At 48.9% G+C, this 24,139-nt stretch overlaps 1 protein-coding gene across 3 annotated transcripts in view; it reads right to left on the bottom strand.

Annotated features, from left to right (window-relative positions):
- Positions 1-24,139, bottom strand: part of RAI1 (retinoic acid induced 1) — a 219,254-nt gene that overhangs the window by 159,769 nt on the left and 35,346 nt on the right. The window contains exon 1 of one of the 3 annotated variants that reach the window (XM_088657234.1): positions 4,628-4,718. The exons of the other annotated variants lie outside the window; for them this stretch is intronic. The gene's annotated coding sequence lies outside the window, so the exon portion shown is untranslated. Of the gene's footprint in view, positions 1-4,627; positions 4,719-24,139 lie in introns of those variants that run through there. 3 annotated transcript variants of the gene reach the window in all.

The raw sequence follows: 24,139 nt of genomic DNA on the forward strand, positions 1-24,139 counted from the left end.
GAGCATGGGAGAAAGCCTAGAGCAGGCATAGGCAACCTTGGCTCTCCAGGTGTTTTGGGACTACAACTCCCATGATCCCTGACCACTGGCCCTGTTAGCTAGGGATCATGGGAGTTGTAGTTCCAAAACATCTGGAGAGCCAAGGTTACCTATGCCTGGCCTAGAATCTATCAACGGAGAAAGATGGGGCTCTGGGAAGAGGTTCCCCAGCATTAGGGGTGCATGAAAAAGTAGGATCAGAGTTTGGGGGGGAATGACCTGGCCTCTCTGTTGGACCAACCATCTAAATCTATTTCATTTCCCCTCTTTCCCGAGATCTCTAAAGCTCATTCTTTTCGGCAACGGCTATGCTTCCTAATAAATGCATTTTGCATTTGACTAAAACACAGCGCCTCTCCACTCGCAGCTTCCTCATTCTGGTTCAATACGCCCACCAGACCCCTCTGAAGCACCTTTCCCCCATTTCTCCCTCTCCCTGACTTACGAAGGTCTCTCTCGCTGGAGAGCCTCGCAGCTCTCACTGCTAGGAAGAGCTGACAAAGATCCATGCAAAAGCCCCCCCCCCCCAAACGTCTCCGAGCGGCCCCTGCCAGATCTCATGTAGTGGCTTTCAAACCCTGCCCCTCTGGGGAACCCTTGGCACGTCAATTTCTTTGCCAAGGCGCATACGTCACGAGGCTGCTGCGCATTGCAGGAGGTTCTGGGGAGCGCAGCGGGGTGCATGCTCGGTTCATGGGGGGGGGAAGGGAGGGTGCTTTCGCCTCTTGCACATCACGGCCACTCCATGCGACCAGGAATCGCTTTGCATTCATGAACCAACTGTCCTCTGTTTACCAGGGCTGCCTCTGTTTTCTGGAGGGCTTCTATACCGCTTTATGCATATTTTAAAGGCGGGGGTGGGGGTGGCGATCTCAGAGCGGTTTACAACACTTTAAAGCATCAAATCCAGAACAACAACAACAACAAAAATCAAGGTTCCAGGAAAATATTTCAGATCCTTTTCCAAGTAACGTTTTGCTTTCCCCATACCGGTATCTATTTACCTACTTACTTCGGGGGGGGGGGGGATCTTGTAGGTCACAACCACTTCGTGGATTCCACCAAAGAATCGTGGGAACTGTAGTTTGCCCTTTGCAGAACTAAAGTTCTCAGCACCCTTAATGAATTATACATTCCTGAAAGTTCATTGGGATAAGAAATTGGCCTTAAATGTACTCTGAATGTGGATGACCTAAATGATAGCATTTTGAGTTTGTGCAAAGCGCTTTTTGGGGGGGGCGCGATTTTGCGAGGCACCCCAAAATACATGTTTTTGGGTGCTGTGCTTGCACCTTCGGGGCTCCGTGATCTCACATGGGTCATGTGACTCGCATAGGAGCACAGCCGGGAAGATGCGCATCCCGGTTTGGGGACCCAGCATGTTGGAGGGTATGGCATCATCATGATCATTGATTAACCCCGCTTCACCCTTAGGTCCCAGGGCAGATCACAACATCAAAATGCAATACTAAGAACAGTGTGACGCAACCGACAACCACCAAAAGAAGACAGGTCCTTAAAAGCCAGGGCAAAAAGGTGCGTGTTCAGCACTCGCCAGAAGCTGTACAATGAAGGTCCAATGCACGCCCTCTCTAGGAATGGAGTTCCACAGCTTAGGAGCCACCACAGAGAAGACCCTCTACTAGGCCACCCACCCTGAGCCTCTGAAGACAGAGGAACTAGTAAAGGCAGAAGGACAACAAGGAGGAGGCCAGTCTAGCCTCTCTTGGGAGGGAATCCCGCAATCTGGGGGCAGCCACGGAGAAGGCTCTCTCTCATGTCACCGCCAACTGCGCCTCTGATAGTGATGGGAGCGAGAGAAGGTGTTCAGCTGAGGATCTCTGCACCTGGGCAGGTTCATATAAGGAGATAATGATCTTTCGGGGCAAGGCATAGAGAGCGCATTCTCCGGTGCTAGGCCATTCTGAATGCGTTTGAAAGAATTCACGTGTGCAAATTCACCTTGCCTACAAAGGTCCGTATAGTTAAAGCTATGGTTTTCCCAGTAGTGATGTATGGAAGTGAGAGCTGGACCATAAAGAAGGCTGATCACCGAAGAATTGATGCTTTTGAATTATGGTGCTGGAGGAGACTCTTGAGAGTCCCATGGACTGCAAGAAGATCAAACCTATCCATTCTGAAGGAAATCAGCCCTGAGTGCTCACTGGAAGGACAGATCCTGAAGCTGAGGCTCCAATACTTTGGCCACCTCATGAGAAGAGAAGAATCCTTGGAAAAGACCCTGATGTTGAGAAAGATGGAGGGCACTAGGAGAAGGGGACAACAGAGGACGAGATGGTTGGACAGTGTTCTCGAAGCTACGAACATGAGTTTGACCCAACTGCGGGAGGCAGTGCAAGACAGGAGTGCCTGGCGTGCTCTGGTCCATGGGGTCACTAAGAGTCGGACACGACTAAACGACTAAACAACAACAACCCTCGGATGGATTCTGGCAACAACTCTCTGCCCCTGGGCGCCTCCTCTACCGGCTTAAGCGGCAAGAGCGAAATGGCTCACCACAAGCAAATCGCTCCGCAAAAGGAATCACATCTGTTCTTCGTTCTGCAGCCCCACCTCACAGCCTTCGGAGACACCCGCTGATCCCCAACAGCCCCAAGGGAGGCAGGCACAGGATTGCTTGCCGTTGTACCGGGGACGTTGGCGGCAATGTATTCGTAGGCCCCTGGGAGGGAGAAGCAGAACGCTCTCTCCGGCGTCCGAGTCACAGCCAGCCACTAAGCCACCCTCCTCCTCCTCCCCTCGACCTCTCTCTCCTATCTGAGTACTTTTGCCATGACAACAGGCCTGTTGCTCTTCTCTCTGCCATCTGTTCCGGCTTGGGCATCGGCAGAGATGTGACGGGCATTAGCCTCGGCCCGGCTTGGACACCTCTCTGGCTACTTGCCAAGGCCAGAACATTATTAGGACCTCGGCTGAAGCTGCATCCCTTGCATTTCTGACAGATTTGGGACATGCCTTTAAACCCATTCCTCCTACCTGAAAACCGACTTTTAATAGTTATTTTTATTCTTTGCCTACCCGCCGCCCCCACCAACCTGCAGGAGCATAGGGGTACTGAGTTAGCCCATTAGCCCATCTGGCTCAGTATTGCGTTCGCTGACTAGCCCAGTGGTTCTCAAAGGGGGGGGTGGCATGTCCCACCATACCTTGCAAGTGCCCTGGAAAAAACGGGACACCCCATTTTTTTCTTGAGAGAGAGAGAAAGAACAGCAGCCATTTTGGATGAGAGCTTACAGGCATCCTGCCCCATTGCAGGTAGGAAGAAGAGTATGCAGTGACAGGAGAAATAATAATAATAATAATAATAATAATAATAATAATAATAATAAATCTTATTATTTATACCCTGCTCATCTGACTGGATTTCCCCAGCCACTCTGGGCGGCTTCCAACATATATAAAAACATAATAAAACATTTTAAAAACTTCCCTATACAAGGCTGCCTTCAGATGTCTTCTAAAGGTTGTATACTGTAGTTACTTATCTCCTTGGCTTGAGGGTCGCGTAACTCCACACCCTCCAACATATCTCTGATAAAAATAGGGGTGTCCTAAGGAGATGCTGGGATCAAACCAGAAACCGCTTCTGTGAATTTGGGGCTGTCCCTGGAAAATAGGGGTGCTTGGAGGGTCTGGGATATGACATCCATAGGGCTGCCATATGTCCGGGTTTTTAGCCGGAAAATGGCATCCAGGTGGATTTTCGGCAAATTGGCAAAATGTCCGGGGGGAACCCAATCGTATGGCATGGGGGTGGGGGAGAGTTAATATTTAACATTTAAAATTTTGAATAAAGGCCAAAGCTTAGATTTTGAGGGGAGATGTTCCAAGAAAAGCTCAACAACTTTATATCCTTGAGAAAAAGAAAAAAGAAAAAAGAAACTTTTGGGAATAGGGCAACCCTAGACATCAAAGAGTCCCCTCTATACTGGTTCTGAAACTCCATGGTGCCATTGCTCCTGCTTGTCTAGCAATCATGCCTTTGTGGTTTGGCTGCAGATGGCAGATACTTCCACACCAACCACTGTGTGCTCTGCAGGAGAGGAGGGCACCCTGCAGATACAACCCTAGCACACCATGTCAGAATCAGGCCTTCAGTGTCACATGGGATGTTGCAGCTCCAGACATTGGAGGGTACCGAGTTGGGGAAGGCTGCCATACACCATGTTAGCGATGGGTCATTCAGCTGAAGAGTGCAAAATGACAAAACCGTGTGCCGCACAGGGCCTTAAAGTTCTTGCTCACAGTCTGAAAGCCCACGCACGTCAATGGGGCGCATGGGAGCGGCCATCTTTGCCAACCCATCTGGTACGCAGGCTGAGACCCTACCTGCCCGCAGACTGTCTGGCCAGAGTGGTGCACGCTCTAGTTATCTCCCGCTTGGCTACTGGAATGTGCTCTATGTGGGGCTACGTTTGAAGGTGACCCGGAAACTGCAATTAATCCAGAATGCGGCAGCTAGACTAGTGACTGGGAGTGGCCGCCGGGACCACATAACACCGGTCCTAGGAGATCTACAGTGGCTCCCAGTACGTTTCCGAGCACAATTCAAAGTGTTGGTACTGACCTTTAAAGCCCTAAACGGCCTCGGTCCTGTATACCTGAAGGAGCGTCTCCACCCCCATCGTTCTCCCCGGACACTGAGATCCAGCACCGAGGGCCTTCTGGCGGTTCCCTCACTGCAAGAAGTGAGGTTACAGGAAACCAGGCAGAGGGCCTTATCGGTAGTGGCAGCCGCCCTGTGGAACGCCCTCCCAGCAGATGTCAAGGCAATAAGCAACTATTTTACTTTTAGAAGACAACCGAAGGCGGCCCTGTTTAGGGAAGTTTTTAATGTTTGAAGTTTTATTCTGTTTAATAAGGGAACCACCCAGAGTGGCTGGGGAAAACCAGCCAGATGGGCGGGGTATAAATAATAAATTATTATTATTATTATTATTATTACCCAGAATGCCCAGGGAACAACAGAACATCATGACACGGTGACATTCCCATGGGATTATATAGCGAGCCCATGGGATGATCTAGGGAGCTGTAAGGGTGCTGTTGCAGCTACTCTCGAGTAAAGACGCCCATGTCCGCTCTGTCTTTGAAAGTTTTATTGTGCATAGTATTTACAGTGCAGAGATAGCAGAAAACATGACCTCTCAGTCACTCGCAGAATCCGGGAGTGGACGTTTCCTGTTGCGTGACCAGCATAAGAGCTTGGGCACCCCGAAACGCCTCCTCCTGACCTTATGTTTAGTGGCGCACCTTAATTCGGGCGCCAGAAGGGGCTGCTTGTTCCCCTCCACCTCTTGGTCAAGGCGGTGCAAGGGCTCTCCCACATCATTGAGCCCTGACACCTCCGTCCCACTGCGAGAAGCCAAGTTACAGGGAACCTGGCAGAGGGCCTTCTCGGTAGTGGCACCCACCCTGTGGAACGCCCTCTCACGAGATGTCAAAGAGAAAAACAACTACCAGACTTTTAGGAGAAATCTGAAGGCAGGCCTGTTGTTGTTTAGTCGTTTAGTCATGTCTGACTCTTCGTGACCCCATGGACCAGACCATGCCAGGCACTCCTGTCTTCCCCTGCCTCCCGCAGTTTGGTCAAACTCATGTTCGCAGCTTCGAGAACACTGTCCAACCATCTCATAGTCTGTCGTCCCCTTCTCCTAGTACCCCCCATCTTTCCCAGCATCAGGGTCTTTTCCAGGGAGTCTTCTCTTCTCATGAGGTGGCCAAAGTCTTGGAGCCTCAGCTTCAGGATCTGTCCTTCCAGTGAGCACTCAGGGCTGATTTCCTTCAGAATGGATAGGTTTGATCTTCTTGCAGTCCATGGGACTCTCAAGAGTCTCCTCCAGCACCAAAATTCCAAAGCATCAATCCTTCGGCGATCAGCCTTCTTTATGGTCCAGCTCTCACTGTTTAGGGCAGCGTTTCTCAACCAGTGTGCCGCGAGACGCTGGCTGGTGTGCCACGACGAGAAGGGCGATTTGCATTGTCACGTCGCTGACCCGCCGGAAAGGAAGCCGGCCGGGTCACGACACGAGGCGAGCGCCCGCACGTGACAATGCAAACCGCCCTTCTCGTCGCCGCACGTCGCGGCAAATTACAGGCTGAGGTCACGCCAGCTTCCCTTGGGATTTTCTTCCTCCCGTGTAAATGTGTCCTAAGATGTGCCGAATCCCAATTATTTGAGAAGAAACGTCCCAATGGCCTCCGCGGAACCGGCTTGCACACGCAAATCTGATTTAAACTGCAATCCGGTTGCAGCCACTAGCCAGGTAGCAAGCCCCACTAAAACTCAGCGGCGCTTCCTTCCGAGTAGAAATGCCTAGCTTTGCGTCGCCAGGTTGAATGCTGATGCTTGCTTGGGCGGCGGGGACTGAGGCCCACCGAACTGAGCGCGAGGTTTACTTGCGAGTAAATGTTAGACTAGGGACGGATTGTAACGTTTGTGGGTTTCAAGCAGCTTGGGAACTTCAGCTGGGTGGTGGATGGGGCCCGTTTGGGTAAAAAGTAGGGGCTATAGACAAACTAAACTAAATATAGGGCGGCACAGAGTTGGTGTGCCGCGTGATTTTTTTCATAGAACATAGTGTGCCGTGGCCCAAAAAAGGTTGAGAAACACTGGTTTAGGGAAGCTTTTAAAGTTTAATAGATTACTGTATTTTAATGTTCTGTTGGAAGCCGCCCAGATTGGCTGGGGAGGCCCAGCCAGGTGGGCAGGGTATAAATAAATAGGGCATTATTATTATTATTATTATTATTATTATTATTATTATTATTATTATCTGGGTTGTAGGTTCGAGCGGCGCATTGGTTAAAATAAAAATAAAGCATTGCATGGGGTTGGACTAGATGACCCTCAGTGTCCCTTCCAACTCTACAATTCTTTGAGTCTATTATTCCCCACCAGCCACGGGATGTCCTTCACAGGCCTTTTCTTGTTCTCCCATTGTCTAGCTGAGCTATGATGATGCCTCTTCCTTGCCTGGAAAGAAAGATGTGAGTTTGGATGTATAAAAGTACCGTACCCTTTTTTTTTTTTTTTGCATGGCTGGACTGTAACCGATGGCCTTGATGTCAGGACAGCATCTCTTCCCATTCCTTCTTTTTGCCTCTGGCCCCATCCGCCTCCTCCTGCCTTGTGGCCCTTCCCTCTGAACATTACCCGCAAGGCAAGGCACCCCTCGGACTATTAAAGGTTTCCCAACCCCTATTCTAGAGAATCTCACCTGGCACTGAGAGTGAGGCCATTTGGACACCAGCCAAATGTGTCTTCTTCTATCTAGGCCTTTAACAATGCCAACCTGTATGTGTCTACCGGTACTCACAATAAAGCCTAGTTAAGTTAAAAGAAGATTCCACCTAAACATTAGGAAGAACTTCCTGACAGTAAGAGCTGTTCGACAGTGGAATTTGTTACCAAGGAGTGTGGTGGAGTCTCCTTCTTTGGAGGTCTTTAAGCAGAGGCTTGACAGGCGTATGTCAAGAATGCGTTGATGGTGTTTGATGGTGTTTCCTGCTTGGCAGGGGGTTGGACTGGATGGCCCTTGTGGTCTCTTCCAACTCTACGATTCTATGATTCTAAGTCTCCCAAGAAAGTGTAGATATTTAGGATTGCAGCCTAAGCCGCCAGATTTGTGTACTGTTTCAAATGTGATCTTCCTTGTTTTGCTGTTGGGGTTCTGATTGTTTTTTGGCTGGGGGGCTGGGGTGGTGGTGGTTTAGGAGGTTAACACATTGCTGTTATAATTTTTTAAAAAAACAAAAACTGCAAAGCACTCCGAAGTCCACAGATGCAAGATATGGCAAGAAATGAAAAAACACACACAAAAACTACAGTTCCCCTTCACCAAAAAAATTGCTTTTGCAAAAGAAAAAAAGCTGCATCAGGAAGGGAAACCTGAGCTCTCTGCATCCAGTGAAGAACATCTTAGCAAAAGCGACACCCCGAAAGCTCATTTTAAAAGACTGTTAACAGACAATTGTGGGTGTATGTATGAAAAAACACATTGAGGGGGGGGGGGAAAGGGAGCAACGAGGGACGACAGATCTGGCCCCAATCGCACCCCTGTTTTTCAAAGCCATTCTGGTCTTAGTCGAAAGGAGGACTGTGTCCCCGCTCCTTGCAGCAGAAGGGGAGATGCAAGGGATCTGCCTATTTTATTCCACACACGGTGCGCTGAGCAATTAGGAAGGCGCTGCAAATTCAAGCACACGGCAGACAGGACCGGATCCATCAAAGGAAGGAGGAAGGCCTATTGGGGAGTTTTTTAAGGAGGGAGGGAGGAGAGAGGGAGAGAAGCGATTGGAGAGGTGCTGAAGGATACACACCAGCAATGACAGCAATAAAACTCCAGCGGCAGAGCAATCTCCTGGCAGAAGCCACCTTCTCTTTAGCGTGATGTACTGAAGCTAAATGGCCCCAGGCGTCCAAGCATAGATCCTTCCTCCTCTCGTTTCCAACCTCATCAAGGAGCCAGCCAATAATTTCTTTTTAACAAAAGAAAAGAACCCACCGACCCCTAGCCTCCCAGCAGATGTACCTCTGGGACCGTTCTGCATCTTCCGGGCTTTTCTCTCCCCAAAAAAACCTTCCTGTATTAGCAGCGACCTTGCAGGAGGACGAGCCTCTGTGCACAGCGCTGGATCTCGCCCGTCACGCTCAATTTGCGCAAGGGGTTGAGGGCTGAAAGCTCTTTTCCCCTGCCGAGGCTCGGTTGCGGACATTGCCTCCCCCAAACGTGACTAAGCATCTCTGGGTTGGTTGGTTTTTCAGAAATCGAGCCGCCGTGGCAGAGGCCAAACCTTCAACGGTTCCCGGGAAAAAAACACAATTTTCCTTTGCGCCCATGCTGCGCTGTTTCCGCACTCCTGCGGTTCGTCTTCCTCCAAAAAAGCTCGAGTTATTCGCTTTGCTGTCTGCTGCGGCGAAATTGCGCGGCTTGAGAAATGTACGTCGTTTTGTAAATTGCTCGATTTACGTTGTTGTGGTTGTGTTCCTCATCTCAGTGCAGAAGGAAACACAACACAAATGCAAGCAGCAACAACAGCAAATACTGGTCCTTTTGGGTGGATAAGGACATAAGAAATGCCTTGTATCAGGCTAGCGGCACACTCAGTCCAGCATTCTTTTCTCATAGTGCCCAACCAGATACCCGGGCACAACAGAACTCTCCTCTCTGGTAACTGGCATTCAGAAGCATCAAAGTATTTAGCTGTGGAGGAAGAGCATAGCCGAGATCCCTCTCCTCCAAGATAAAACTGCATTGGAAAACTTATCTGTGGGTCCTCCACGGGTGCAATTAGGAAGTCAGGTGTGAAACTTTTGCTACAGGGGCACCCACATTCGCACGGGCTACCAAGCATAGCTGCCAAGTCTCCCGTATTCCCCGGTTAACCCCCGTTTTTCCAGCTGTTCCCAGCTGGGAAAAAAATGAATTTTTTCCCCCCCGGTTTACTTAACGCCCGGGGGAGGCTCCTTCTGTGCATGTCTGGAGTCTCTGGACATGCGCAGAAACGTTTTCTGGCGCGACGGCCATTTTGGAACTGGGCGGAACATGCTCAGAAGCGACTTTTGATGCTGCTCTGCCCATTTCCAAAATGGCTGCAGCTCGACTTTTGGCGCGGTGGCCATTTTGGAACTGGGCAGAGCAGCATCAAAAGTCGCTTCTGAGCATGCTCCGTCCAGTTCCAAAATGGCGGCAGCGCTACTTCCGGTCTGCTACTTCCAGTCCGATCCTTTATTTTTCCGGCAGGAACTTGGCAGGTATGCTACCAAGCCAAGTTCAATGTGTTCCTAAAGGTAAAGGGTAAAGGGACCCCTGACCATTAGGTCCAGTTGCGGACGACTCTGGGGTTGCGGCACTCATCTCGCTTTACAGGCCGAGAAAGCCAGCGTACAGCGTAAGCTTACATGTGAATCGCCTTGAGACAGTGGTTTAGCAGGTGATTAATAAATTGCCGTATTTTCCATGTATAAGACTATATTTTCCCCTAAATTTTTGAAGTTTAAAATAAGGGGTTGTCTTATACATTGGGGAGTCTAATACACGGAAAAATACGGTAATTGTACTAACAACAACAACAACCCTCTTCATCTTTCCAAAGAAGGAGAGGGGAAGGACAACTCTCAGCTGCTGTATTTTCACAGACTGGGCGACAAAGACATTTATGCAGGAAAAAGGCTGCCTCTCTTTCAATGCACGCCCCCTTGGTTGGAAGCACTGACCCTACGTAGAGGCCGGGTCTCTCCCCAAAGCCCTTTGTTGCTTGGTAACAAAGAAGAAAAAATAATAATACAGCAAATGTTCCTTTTCTCCCTGTCCCTGCCTCTCTCTTCAGAAGAGTCTTTGATGCGCAACCGCTGCCGTTCAGACAGCCTAAACGTCACGTGGGACTCGTGTGTGTTTAAATTTCCAGGAGCATTTATTAGTGGCGCTCAAGCAGGTCTGCCCGCCTGGACACCCCCACCCCCAAGGGAAGAGAAACTGACTCAATTTGCAGAGTGGAGACTGGGCGGGGCGCCGGGGCATGGGGATGGGACACGGTCTTGTGAAGAAAGTACCGTCCGAGGTCTTGACGGAAGGGCCATATGCTCAGCTGTAGGTGCCAGCTCCCTTGAGCCCTGGGTACCCCAGCACCCACAAAATTCCCCACGAAGGGCACCCACGAATTTCAGTGCCAGTGCCATGGACGCTGCATGGCAACCAGGACCCGGGCCCCCGCGGCTGCGGGGCCAAGCTGGCACTCCTGAGCTCAGCAGTGGAGCAGCTGCATGCAGAAGGCCCCAGATTCAATCCTCAAATCACAGTTGTGTAGAGTTGGAAGGGTCACCCAAGCGTCATCTAGTCTGACCCTCTGCAATGCAGGAATCTAAACTAAAGCATCCATGGCAGATGGGCATCCAACCCATGTACAGCTGGCCAAAATCCTCTGCAGTGTTAGAAATTTGCCAGGCGTCTTTTACGACAGACGCAAGTCCAATTCTGCTCCTGCGGAGATCTTCGGCTGCCAGCTTGGCGACTGACATCTCTGTTAGGCTGTCCTCTCCAGCTTTCTTAAGCAGTTAAGAGCTTATTATGGTTCACCCTCCCCTCCTCAGTTAATCCCCACAACGACCCTGTGAGGTATGTTAAGAGGCTGTGACTGACTCCAAGGTCACCCAGTGAACTTCAGGACAGAGTGAGGATTCGAACCCTCATCCCCCAGTTCCTACCTAGTCCAACACTCTAACCACTACACCACTCTGGCTTCCTAGAGTTCTTCTGCTATGGGGCAGGTAAATAAATTAAGTAGGTGAATAAATATGGGGAATGCAAAATGGCATTTAGAAAAGGATCTGAAATATTTTCCTTGAATCTGTTTTATTCTGGATTGTTTTATTTGATGTTTCAATGTGTTGTAAACTGCTCTTAGATTTTCCCCCCTTTACAATATTAAGCAGTACAGAAGTAATAATAATGATAATAATAATAAATTCCAGTGCAAAAAACAATGGTGATGAGACAGTCCATTGTGACCATAACCAAGGTTGAAAGTGCCATTTAGAGATTAGCTTACATCAGGCATCCCCAAACTGCGGCCCTCCATATGTTTTGGCCTACAACTCCCATGATCCCTAGCTAGCAGGATCAGTAGTCGGGGAAGATGGGAGCTGTAGTCCAAAACATCTGGAGGGCTGAAGTTTGGGGATGCCTGGCTTACATATCTGAGTTTCTAATCCGCTGATCCGCTGCCTGAAGCCCTGGATTCAGACTGTTGCAGTATCCAGCTGCCAGGTGAATGTCAATGGTGTGGAGGGCGCAGAAGACTCATTCTCTTCTAAGTTTGGCTTCCAGAACTATCCATATGCAGGGCAGTCTCGAGCAGGTCAGGCGCCCTGGCGCTGAGGGGCGGAGATTGCTCCGGCGCCGCTGCCCTCGCAGGGCGCAATATGGTCTCCGCGTGGCTTTGCCGCGCAGCGCCCCGCCTACCGGCCCAGCGCCCTGGCACACTGCGCCACTGGGAGTCTACCTAGAGCCGGCCCTGTCCATATGCTTCTTATTAAAGGGCGGGGGGGGGGGGTCAGGAGAGAACAGGCCCTCTGTTCTGCATGCACCTCTACCCAGGCCAGGAAACGTGACGTCGGTGACAGGCTAAAAGAAACAAGCCAGAAGGAACTGTCATGGCGCCTGGGGGTCTAGCAGTTGGGTGAGACTCCATATGCCACTTCCCAGGGCATCTGTACAGAGAGCTTTAAGGAAGGGGCAGCCATATGTCCTTCCTGTTCCTTGCCCCATCCCATCCCCTCTCGTATCCTGCATCAAGCATCGAGAAGGTCCATTTTTACATGCCTTTTACGCCTGCGCTATATTTCATTCTGATTCATTGGGATCTCATGCAATAAGGAATCACTCTGGAACTACTGGGTATGATCCCATGATCGGAAATACTCAATGAGAAGGGAGTCCAAGGAGGATGGGAGTTTCTAACAGGAGAAATACTGAAGGCCGAAATGCAGACAGTTCCAACAAGAAAGAAAAGCGAGAGGCATCTAAGGAATGGCTGCATAAGGAGCTTGCAGATGAGCTGAGAGTTAAGAAGGGCATGTATAAGAAATGGAAGAGAGGGGAAATCACAAAGTAGGAGTAGACACAAGTAGCCAACAGTTGCAAGGGGGAGGTCAGGCTGCCTAAAGCTCAGAATGAGCTCAGGCTTGCAAGAGAGGTTAAAAATAATAATAAAGGTTCACAAAATCAAAGAATCATAGAGTTGGAAGAGACCACAAGGGCCATCCAGTCCAACCCCCTGCCAAGCAGGAAACACCATCAAAGCCTTCTTGACATATGCCTGTCAAGCCTCTGCTTAAAGACCTCCAAAGAAGGAGACTCCACCACACTCCTTGGTAGCAAATTCCACTGCCGAACAGCTCTTACTGTCAGGAAGTTCTTTCTAATGTTTAGGTGGAATCTTCTTTCTTGTAGTTTGAATCCATTGCTCCGTGTCCGCTTCTCTGGAGCAGCAGAAAACAACCTTTCTCCCTCCTCTATACGACATCCTTTTATATATTTGAACATGGCTATCATATCACCCCTTAACCTTCTCTTCTCCGGGCTAAACATACCCAGCTCCCTAAGCCGTTCCTCATAAGGCATCATTTCCAGGCCTTTGACCATTTTGGTTGCCCTCTTGTCAGTATCCTTCTTGAACTGTGGTGCCCAGAACTGGACACAGTACTCCAGGTGAGGTCTGACCAGAGCAGAATACAGTGGTACTATTACTTCCCTTGATCTAGATGCTATACTCCTATTGATGCAGCCCAGAATTGCATTGGCTTTTTTAGCTGCTGCATCACACTGTTGACTCACGTCAAGTTTGTGGTCTACCAAGACTCCTAGATCCTTTTCACATGCACTGCTCTCAAGACAGGTGTTTCCCATCCTGTATTTGTGCCTTTCAATTTTTTTGCCCAAGTGTAGTACTTTACATTTCTCCTTGTTAAAATTCATCGCCCAAAAGGAAAGCGATGCCCAGCCTGGTGATAACAGAATAAATGATGTAAAGAGGGAGCTGCAGCCCAGTTTAGGAAAAGAGGCAGTAAGGGAACACCTAGCTACTTTAAATGAATTCAAATCTCCGGGGCCTGATGTGCTGCACCCAAGGGTACTAATGGAGCTTGTGGATGTAATTTCAGAGCCTTTGTCTCTTTGAGAATTCTTGGAGAACAGGTGAGGTTCCTACAGACTGGAGGCAGGCAAATGTTGTCCCTATCTTCAAAAAGGGGGGGGGAGGAAGACCCAGGTAACTACTTGACGTTTGATACCAGAGAAGGTCCTAGAACAGATAATTCAACAGTCTGTCTGTGAGCATTTAGAAAAGGATGCTGTGATTACTAAGACCCAGCATGGGTTTCTTAAAAAGTAGTCATGCCAGACCAATCTGATTTCTTTTTCTGATGGAATTACAGACTTGGTGGATCAGGGAAATGCTGTGGACATAAGTGTATCTTGATTTCAGTAAGGCTTTTAATAGAGTCTCCCATGATATTCTCGCGAGGAAGCTGGTAAAATGTGGGTTGAAGGAGGTAACTGCGAGGTGGATTTGTAGCTGGTTGACTGACCGAACGCAAAGAGTACTCCTTAATGGTTCCTCGTCATCCCGGAAAAAAGTGACAAGTGGGGTGCCACAGGTTCTGTCCTGGGCCCATTGTTGTTCTTGGATCAAATGACTTGGATGAAAGAATTGAGGGGATGCTCATCAAATTTGCAGATGACACCAAACTGGGAGGGGTAGCTAATGCTACAGAAGACAGAATCGGGATTCAATATGACCTTAACAAATTGGAGAGCTGGGTGCAAACTAACAAAATGCATTTCAATAGGGACAAATATAAGGTTCAGCATTTAGGCAGGAAGAACCAGATGCACAAATATAGGATGGGGGACACCTGGCTTATTAGCAGTACATGTGGAAAGACTCTAGGGCTCTTGGTGGACCACAAGCTGAACATGAGTCCACAGTGTGATGCAGCAGCAAAAAAACCTAATGCTATTCTAGGCTGCATCAACAGAAGTCTAGTGTCCAGATCAAGAGAAGTAATACTACCAGTCTGTTCTGCCTTAGTCAGATCACACTTGGAATACTGAGTCCGATTCTGGGCACCGCAATTTAAGGAGGATGTTGACAAGCTGGAATGGGTGCAGAGGAAGGCAACCAAGATGATCAAGGGTCTGGAAACTAAGCCTTATGAGAAGCGCTTGAAGAAGCTGGGTGTGTTTAGCCTGGAAAAGAGGAGACAGAGAGGAGATAGGATAGCCATCTTTAAATATCTCAAGGGCTGTCAAGTGAAAGAGGGAACAAGCTTGTTTTCTCCTGCTCTGGAGTGTAGGACTCGAACCCATGGCTTCAAGTTGCAAGAAAGGAGATCCCACCTACGCATTCGGAAAAACTTTCTGACAGCAAGAAATGTTCGGCAGTGGAACAGACTCCCACGAGAGGTGGTGTACTCTCCTTCCTTGGAGGTTTTTAAACCTCCATCCATCTGTCATGGATGCTCTAGCTGAGATTCCTGCATTGCAGGGGGTTGGACTAGATGACCCTTGGGTCCCTTCCAACTCTAAGATTCTATGATGCTGTGATTCTAAGTGCTGATGGATTAAACGGCAACAACAGGCATCTGAACAGCTTCAAGGAAGACACAGAAAGAAGCCTGGAGGAGTGGGGAGAGAATCTGAAAAATTATTGTTGTGATTTGGGGGGGGGGGGAACTGCCCTAGACCCTAGAAATTAACCAATTGTACGACTGTGATTATTTGGAGAGCTGAAGGGAAGATTGCAGGCCAGTAGAAAAAAATCACACTAAGCTTCCTTTCCAAGCCAGAGCCTTACCTGAGATAGAGGCGTTAACATGAGAAAAGGTGTTGATGGCCTGTCCAAGAGCAATCGTGGGCCTGCGCAGACAGAAGTTGCCAAGGTGATGGGGTGTGTGAGAGAAACGTGTCAGGAAAAGAGTGCCTTGAGCAAGGTTTGCTGGAAAGAAGAAGGGTGAACAAAGATTGAGCTCCATCTGTATTCTGCTCTGGTCAGACCTCACCTGGAGTACTGTGTCCAGTTCTGGGCACCACAGTTCAAGAAGGATACTGACAAGCTGGAACGTGTCCAGAAGAGGGCAACCAAAATGGTCAAAGGCCTGGAAACGATGCCTTATGAGGAACGGCTTAGGGAGTTGGGTATGTGTAGCCTGGAGAAGAGAAGGTTAAGGGGTGATATGATAGCCATGTTCAAATATATGAAAGGATGTCATATGGAGGAGGGAGAAAGATTGGTTTCTGCTGCTCTAGAGAAGCGGACACAGAGCAATGGATTCAAACTTCAAGAAAGAAGATTCCACCTAAATATTAGGAAGAACTTCCTGACAGTAAGAGCTGTTCAGCAGTGGAATTTGCTACCAAGGAGTGTGGTGGAGTATCCTTCTTTGGAGGTCTTTAAGAAGAGGCTTGACAGGCATATGTCAATAATGCTTTGATGGTGTTTCCTGCTTGACAGGGGGTTGGACTGGATGGCCCTTGTGGTCTCTTCCAACTCTATGATTCTATGATCTTGGGCAGGCTGGCTGAAGCCTGGCCTGTGAGTGTTGCCTCGGACTCCATGGCTGCCCTGCTGTGGGGATCAAGCCCTTCTTGAGATGACCATGTTGTAAGGTCTGGACTCCCTCCATGCAAACTGAAGGCGTACAGTCAATTCCCCATTCATGCGGGGGTCACATTCCGAGGCAACACATGCTTAAGTGAAATCATGTGTATTTGAAACACCATTGAAAAAGCCTGCGAACACCCCGCTGTTCCACCCCTTTTTGTGACATTTTCGGGTCACTCCCAGCTTCGGCGTGATGCATGCAGTCACAGTCGCACACATATTGGACACACCTAAAATGGCTGCGCCTGTAAATATGTGAGTAAACCACATTTCTTAAAGCTATGGCAGTCTCTGTCGCATGCTCAGTTCTCCAAAGGAGCAGAGAGACTGGTTGAGGGTCCAAGACCCCTGGAATCCCACGCACAGTTCTGAAGGCACCGGGGTGGCCAGTAACATTTGTTGGGACCCCACCCAATGAGGAATAACTCTGGCAAGTGCTGCTGGATTAAATGCCAACAACCAGCATCTGAACAGCTGCAATGAAGACACAGAATGAAGCTTAAAGGGGGGGAACTGCAAAATTATCATATTATCACTATGTATTTGACACATTTGTGCACTACCCTTCTGTGAGCCTACCAAAGGAGGCAGCTGGAGACTATCTTAAAAGCAAGGCCAGGTTGAAAGGGGGAAGGGCTACTCCTTGAGTTTTTGGGGTCCCCGAGCCATCTGGGGCTTTAACAGTATGTACCAGCACCTTGAACTGGGCCCAGAAGCAAACAAAAGCCAACAAAACATAGAATCGTAGAGTTGGAAGGGCCCCAAGGGTCATCTAGTCCAACCCTGTTATTTTTAAATGGTCAAAGAGGGTTGTGCTAATCCCATGCTGCAAAACCCGTGCACCCCTTTAGAATTTAAGTTTAAATTTAGGGTTATGTGCTGGTCTCAGGGGTTACCCAAGAGGGGAAGTCCAAGTCTGGTCTGTGGTTCGTAGGCTCAGGGTAAAGACAGTCTGAAGAAGCCGAAGCTGGGAGCAGGGCAGGGCAGGCCATCAGGTCAGGTCAGGAACAGGGATATAGGCCAGGAACTAAAGCAGGTCAGGATCACAGGTAGGGTTGCCAGACTCAATAGTGGACAGGACTTCTGTGCCTTTAATTGCCCTGCTCTCTTTTGAGTCTGGAAACTTTAAAGAGAAACCAGCAGACCCTTTGCTTGGACATTAAACAAAGGGTCTGCTGCTTTCTCTTTAAGGTTTCCAGACTCAAAAGAGAGCAGGGCTATTAAAGGCACAGAAGTCCTGTTCACTATTGAGTCTGGCAACCCCAATCACAGGCAGGGAAATGAGGCAGGAAAGCAAGGCAGGTCAAAGGCAGGAACACTGGCAGGGTCTAGCAACCAACAATGTTGCTCCCGCAACCCGGGGCGGGGTTTGGCCGCCTTTTATCTTGAACGGGGTAACGGACGGCCCCGATCCCCTGGCGACTCACTCCCTCGCCTCGCCTGGAGGCGAGCACTCCTCCTGCGAGTACTCAAGTCTCTCCTTCTATCAGCCCTGAGTCTCTGCAGCTCGGGAGATGCCAGTGAGTCATAGCTGCCAAGTTTTCCCTTTTCTCACGAGGAAGCCTATTCAGCATAAGGGAATTTCCCTTAAAAAAAGGGATAACTTGGCAGCTATGCAGTGAGTTACTGGACACAGGAGCCGCCTCAGCCCCAGCCGGCAGTGGGCCAGCTGCTGGTGACGACCCGGCTGATGGCAAGGAGGTATCCTCTGCATCTGGAACCAAGGCAGGCTCAGGCCCCAGACTCAGCTCAGCTGATGCTTGTTGCAGAGGAGGTTGAGCGGACGGAGGCTCCTCAGGAGACAGGCCCCAAACTTGGTTCAGCCGATGTCCCAGGTGGAGGGTTCGGTGTAGGCTGCGATTCCTCTGGCTCTGAGCCCGAGTCCCAGGCCACCACAGGTCAACAGCAAGCCTCATTTTTTGGCTCTGACTTGATCCGCCCAGGGTCACTGTAAAGGATGCAAGGCGGGCGCCAGGAGGTCAACAAAGCTGGCGCTGCTACGGACGTAGGAAGAACCTAGATCTAGATGCTATACTCAATAGGAGTATAGCATCTAGATCTAGGGAAGTAATAGTACCACTGTATTCTGCTCTGGTCAGACCTCACCAGGAGTACTGTGTCCAGTTCTGGGCACCACAGTTCAAGAAGGATACTGGCAAGCTGGAACATGTCCAGAAGAGGGCAACCAAAATGGTCAAAGGCCTGGAAACGATGCCTTATGAGGAACGGCTTAGGGAGCTGGGTATGTTTAGCCTGGAGAAGAGAAGGTTAAGGGGTGATATGATAGCCATGTAAAGGTAAAGGTAAAGGGACCCCTGACCATTAGGTCCAGTCGTGACCGACTCTGGGGTTGCGCGCTCATCTCGCATTATTGGCCGAGGGAGCCGGCGTATAGCTTCCAGGTCATGTGGCCAGCATGACTAAGCCGCTTCTGGCAAACCAGAGCAGCACATGGAAATGCCGTTTACCTTCCCGCTGTAGCGGTTCATATTTATCTACTTGCATTTTGGCGTGCTTTCGAACTGCTAGGTTGGCATGATAGCCATGTACAAATATATAAAAGGGATGTCATATAGAGGAGGGAGAAAGGTTGTTTTCTGCTGCTCCAGAGAAGCGGACACGGAGCAATGGATTCAAACTTCAAGAAAGAAGATTCCACCTAAACATTAGGAAGAACTTCCTGACAGTAAGAGCTGTTCGGCAGTGGAATTTGCTGCCAGGGAGTGTGGTGGAGTCTCCTCCTTTGGAGGTCTTTAAGCAGAGGCTTGACAGGCATATGTCAAGAATGCTTTGATGGTGTTTCCTGCTTGGCAGGGGGTTGGACTGGATGGCCCTTGTGGTCTCTTCCAACTCTAGGATTCTATGATTCTAACCTGGGATCCTGCTGCTGCTGCTGCTGGTGACCTGCGCTCCTGGAAAAGTTATCCTCCCCCTGGAGAAATACAGTGAAATTTCTCAGCCCGCAAACAAGGCAGAGAACCGAGAGGTGATTTGCGCACAACTCTAGTCCAAATGGCCGACCAAAGGGGAGATGAAGGGCATGTGTAAAAGTCATAAACCACACGGAGGAGGAACAGGGCAGGAAATCTGGCGACCTGGGGGGGGGGTCCTCCTCCCCCCACCCACCCAAGGGGAGCCCTTGCTATGTTTGCAGGCGAGCAGGAGAGGCATGTAGGACAGCACACCCTCCCAGCTAATAGCTGCAGACTGGAGCTGGAAATGAGCAGGTAAGAGGATCCGCTAAGCGGCGGCGTTGGAAGAATAAAAGCAACCATCTCAGAAGAGCCGTAATGAATCCGTAGCCCATTAGAGCACCATTAAAGGAAGCAGCGGAGGCAGCACCTAGGGAGGGTGACATCCGATGGGAAGGCCGACTTGTGGGGATCCGCCAGCCTTCGTGGCCAATTTATGTAGTGGCATGTAATCTGCTCCAGTTATAAGCGGTCCGTGTGGAAGCGTCACTGTGCTTAGAAGTCATTAGCTGGGGACGCAGCTAGCGAGAGACAAGAGGCCGGGGACGGCTGGCAGGGAGAGAAGGATGGGCGGGGAGATGAGGCAGAGATAGGGAAGGGAAGGAATTAATTTAATTATAAAAAAACCTTCAGAGCCTGCCTCTCGATTCGTGCGGTTTTGGGGCTTGGCAGAGCTACCAAGAATACCAAGCAAGGAAAAGGAAGGTTACTGGATGCTTTTCTTTTTGAAAGGAAGAAGAAAAGAGAGAGGGGGAGAAGAAATAATTTTCAAGTATGGGCAGATAAACCCCCTCACCAACTTCCTCAGTCTCAAGACAACCCAGCTATTTACTGACAGTTTTACTGTTTTTCTCCTCTTCCTTTTTTAAAAAGATCCCTCAAGCTCCTTTCAACTTGATCTCCAAATCCTGAATATGATTAACACCCGTCATTTGCAGCCGATGTTCTGGCTAATAAATGTGACATTAGACAGAAAAAAGTATTTGGCTCCGTGGTGGCGTACCCGAGGAAATGTTTGTCGGCGGTAAGACTTCAGAGTTGGGCATGGAGGAGGAGAAGGAGGGGTGGTGCTTTGTTCTCACTACTACATGCCCCCACAAATATGGCAGTTTATTTTTCTCCTTGGGTGTCGACAGCAATAGCTGGTTTTATATAGGAGAAAGGGATGCGTCGCTATTGATAGGCACCAGGCCTAAACTCTTGACACTGGTGCCCTGGCCATAAATGCCTGCTCCGGTGGCACAGCCCTGCCTCTTCAGACAGCCTTGTGTTCTGTCTCTTGGTCACACTAGGATGTGACGGAATTGAGTTACTGACTACCAACAGTCGATGACTGGCAGATGAAGATGATGGAGTTTATGGAACTGGCTGAGATGACCGGAAGAATCCGCAACCGGGGAGAAGAAGCGACAGAAGAAGAATGGAAAGATTTTAGGCTATATTTTAAAAAATATGTAAAAGTAACATTTCAAGATTAGATTTAGATTAAAAAGAAACTGTAAATTGTATGAATATGTTAAGTGCAAAGGAGTAAAATAAGGCTAGAAAAAGTGAATAAAATGGTTTAGAAATTGCTAAAAAGTTTAATTGGCCAAAGAACCGCAGTGGACGGGAACCCGAGGGTGTCCCCATATATAATGTGAAGGAAAAAGGAATAAGTAATTTGCATTTGGGTGTTTATTTTTCTTTTAATGTTGTCATTGTTGTTTTTCTTCTTTTTTATTGTTGTTTTTGTAGTGCTTTCTTGTTGTGTTAAAAAATTCTAATAAAAATTATTTTTTTAAAAAAAGGAATTGAGTTACTGAGAGAGAGGAGCCAATGGTGAATAGCGACAAGCTTTAGCACTAGATAGATAGGATTTGGGTGGATTCCCCACCCTGACCCTTTTTTTTTAAAAAAAAGCAGAGTCAAATATCCTGCTTCTGCAGCGATAACTAATGTTTACCACTTCCATGTGTGTGGCCGTCGCTGCAGCAGCCTCTCAAAACTTCCCAGACGCTGTAATAAAAATGCTCTTGGATTGCAAAATCCAGAACCGGGTTTTGTAAGCTCTGGCCCTCCCGTCCAGTTGATGCAGAGTAAGGGCACGGAGAGGTCACCCTGCAGGGTCACATGGCCCACGACAACAACCGAAAAGCAGCTTCCCTATTGGCTCACTGCAAGAAACACTTCTAAGCAGATTGTCAGCGCTGCTTTCTGTTAACCTTGACATCTGATCGATACATCTGTAATTGATTGTTACTGGCTGCCTCTGCATCTCTTGGGCATCTGGGCTGACTGCTGTGGTCCTGATGCTGGCTGAGAGCTTAGCATCTACAGGTTTCTGGGGGGGCCTTGGGCATGAGGTGCCAGGAGGGTCCTCGCCCCCTGCTCAAACCACTCTCCTTCTGCACCCTTGGCCCCTCCCCTTCCCCTCTGTGCTTTTTTACTTTCTCAGATATTTCTCCCCTTTCTCTAGATAAGCTACAGCTATTCTAGGCTGCATCAGCAGAAGTATAGTGCCCGGACCAAGGGAAGCAATAGTTCTGCTCTGTTCTGCCTTGGTCAGACCACACCTGGGGCACTGCGTCCAGTTCTGGGCACCACAATTTAAGAAGGATGTTGACAAGCTGGAAGGCGGGCAGAGGAGGGTGACCAAGAGGATCAAAGGTCAAGAAACCAAGCCTTATGAGGAGTGGTTGAAGGAGCTGGAGATGTTTAGCCTGGAAAAGAGGAGACTGAGAGGAGATATGATAGCTGTCTTCAAATATCTCAAGGGCTGTCAAGTGAAAGAGGGAACAAGCTTTTTTCCCTCCTGCTCTGGGACTGGGGTTTAGTAGTTTTATCAATCACTAGCCAAACCTGAGGATTCACCCATTCCTGAATCTGATTTTTCAGCCACCTCTTCTGATAGAAATCCTGTGGCTGTTCCATGTTTCAATTTATCGTACTGTTGTTTTAACCGGGGCAAGATTTGGGATAGAGAGGGTGCTTCGGGAAAAAGAAAGGATGGATAGGATGGAGTAAGGAAGATGATGAAACAAGTTACATTCATGGTTAACTGGTTGGCAGAGGAAGAACTGGGCCTGTAACGGCAATGCGGAAGAGGAAAATTTGCGCAGAAGAGCATCTCAGCCCACCTGGCAAACTCTTCCACTCCACTGCTTAATTTGCAAGGGCCCTGCTGTCTTCGGTTGCATCTATTCACCTTGACTTAGTGCTTGTCCTAGTATCTGGGAGGAAGTGAAGGCATAAGCAAGGCACTGAGGATCAAGAAGCCACATTGGGGAAAAGATTCCTGCCTTGCAGGGGTGTTGAACTAGATGACCCCTGTGACCCCTTTCCAGCTCTGCAATTCTATGATTCTGTGATAAGGCCCCAACCTCAGAGCTTTCCCCTTAGCAAGAGTAACTTGAATCTGGTGCGGAGACAATGCCTTAGGACAGGGGTTCCCAACAAATTTTTCTCGAGGACCCCTCATCGAGCCGCTATTGTGACAAGGGCCCCCATTAATTCCTAATCCTAAAATTAAAAAGTGAGAGCCAAATTAAGAGTCTTTTTATATTTTATATTTATACGTTTTTTACAGTTACGATTTAGGTTCAATGGACACTGACAAGATCGGTTCGAGAGTCACTGACTTACTTGCTTGAACATCAAATGCATTATCTTCCTCTTCATCTGTAGGCCTTTGTCGTTTTAACGAACCACTTTTTAACCAACGGTTCATTTTTAACTACGCGAACTGTAGCTTCCGTGAAAAACAACGCTTTGTTTACAAACACTACTGTTTTGCAAAGAGGCAGCACACGCCAGGGAGGAGGGAGGGGAATGGAGAAGACAGGGTACCTGCACAGTAGCGCACAAATGAAGCCGACGCGTGCAAAGCATCTTGGGGAGGTGAGCGTTAGTAGAATGCGTGCGCTGCCTCTTTGCAAAACAGTAGTGTTTGTAAAGCGCCACCTAACGGCATACAGCAGAACTACTGCCTCTATCTAATTCTAGTTTTGCGCTAGACTCTGCTCATGCAGGAAGCGGCCAAAACAAAAAATCTGTTATCATACGAAATATATTTAATATATTTTTTATTCTAATAGCATCTTGCGGACCCCTCTGGCATAGCTCGCGGACCCCCACCTGTTGGGAACCACTGCCTTAGGAACTGCTGGCTAAGTGTTCGTCCTGGTCCCTGCCCGTTTTTAACTATACACCTATAACTTGCGCCTTTGAATCTTCGGCATACAAACGACTCGCTTCGAACCTGGAACCTGACTGATGCTTAGAGGAAGTCTTTTTTCACACAGCGCATAGTGAAACTATGGAACCCCCTCCCCCCCCAGGAGGCAGGCTTCTGGATCCAAGCTTTTGGAAACCACAGGAGGGGAGAGTTGCTCTTGTGCTCAAATCCTGCTCGCTGGTTTCCCATAGGCATTTGGTTGGCCACTGTGAGAACAGGATGCAGGACTAGATGGGCCACTGGCCTGATCCAACAGCCTCTTCTTATGTCCTTATGCCAACCTCATTCAAGGTGCAAGTCGGCAATTGGAATAATAATAATAATAATAATAATAATAATAATAATAATAATATATTTGTACCCCACCCATCTGGCTGGGTTTCCCCAGCCACTCTGGGCGGCTTCCAACAAAAGATTAAAAATACATTAAAATCTCAGACATTAAAAACTTCCCTAAACAGGGCTGCCTTCAGATGTCTTCTAAAAGTTAGATAGTTGTTTATTTCCGTGACATCTGATGGGAGGATGTTCCACATGGCGGGTGCCACTACCAAGAAGGCCCTCTGTCTGGTTCCCTGTAACTTTGCTTCTCGCAGGGAGGGAACCGCCAGAAGGCCCTATGTGCTGGACCTCAGTGTCCGGGCTGAATGATGGGGTTGGAGACACTCCTTCAGGTATACTGGACCGAGGCCGTTTAGGGCTTTAAAGGTCAGTACCAACACTATGA

This window comes from Zootoca vivipara, chromosome 13 (assembly GCF_965207765.1).
Source record: "Zootoca vivipara chromosome 13, rZooViv2.hap1.1, whole genome shotgun sequence".
Classification (NCBI taxonomy): Eukaryota; Metazoa; Chordata; class Lepidosauria; order Squamata; family Lacertidae; genus Zootoca; species Zootoca vivipara.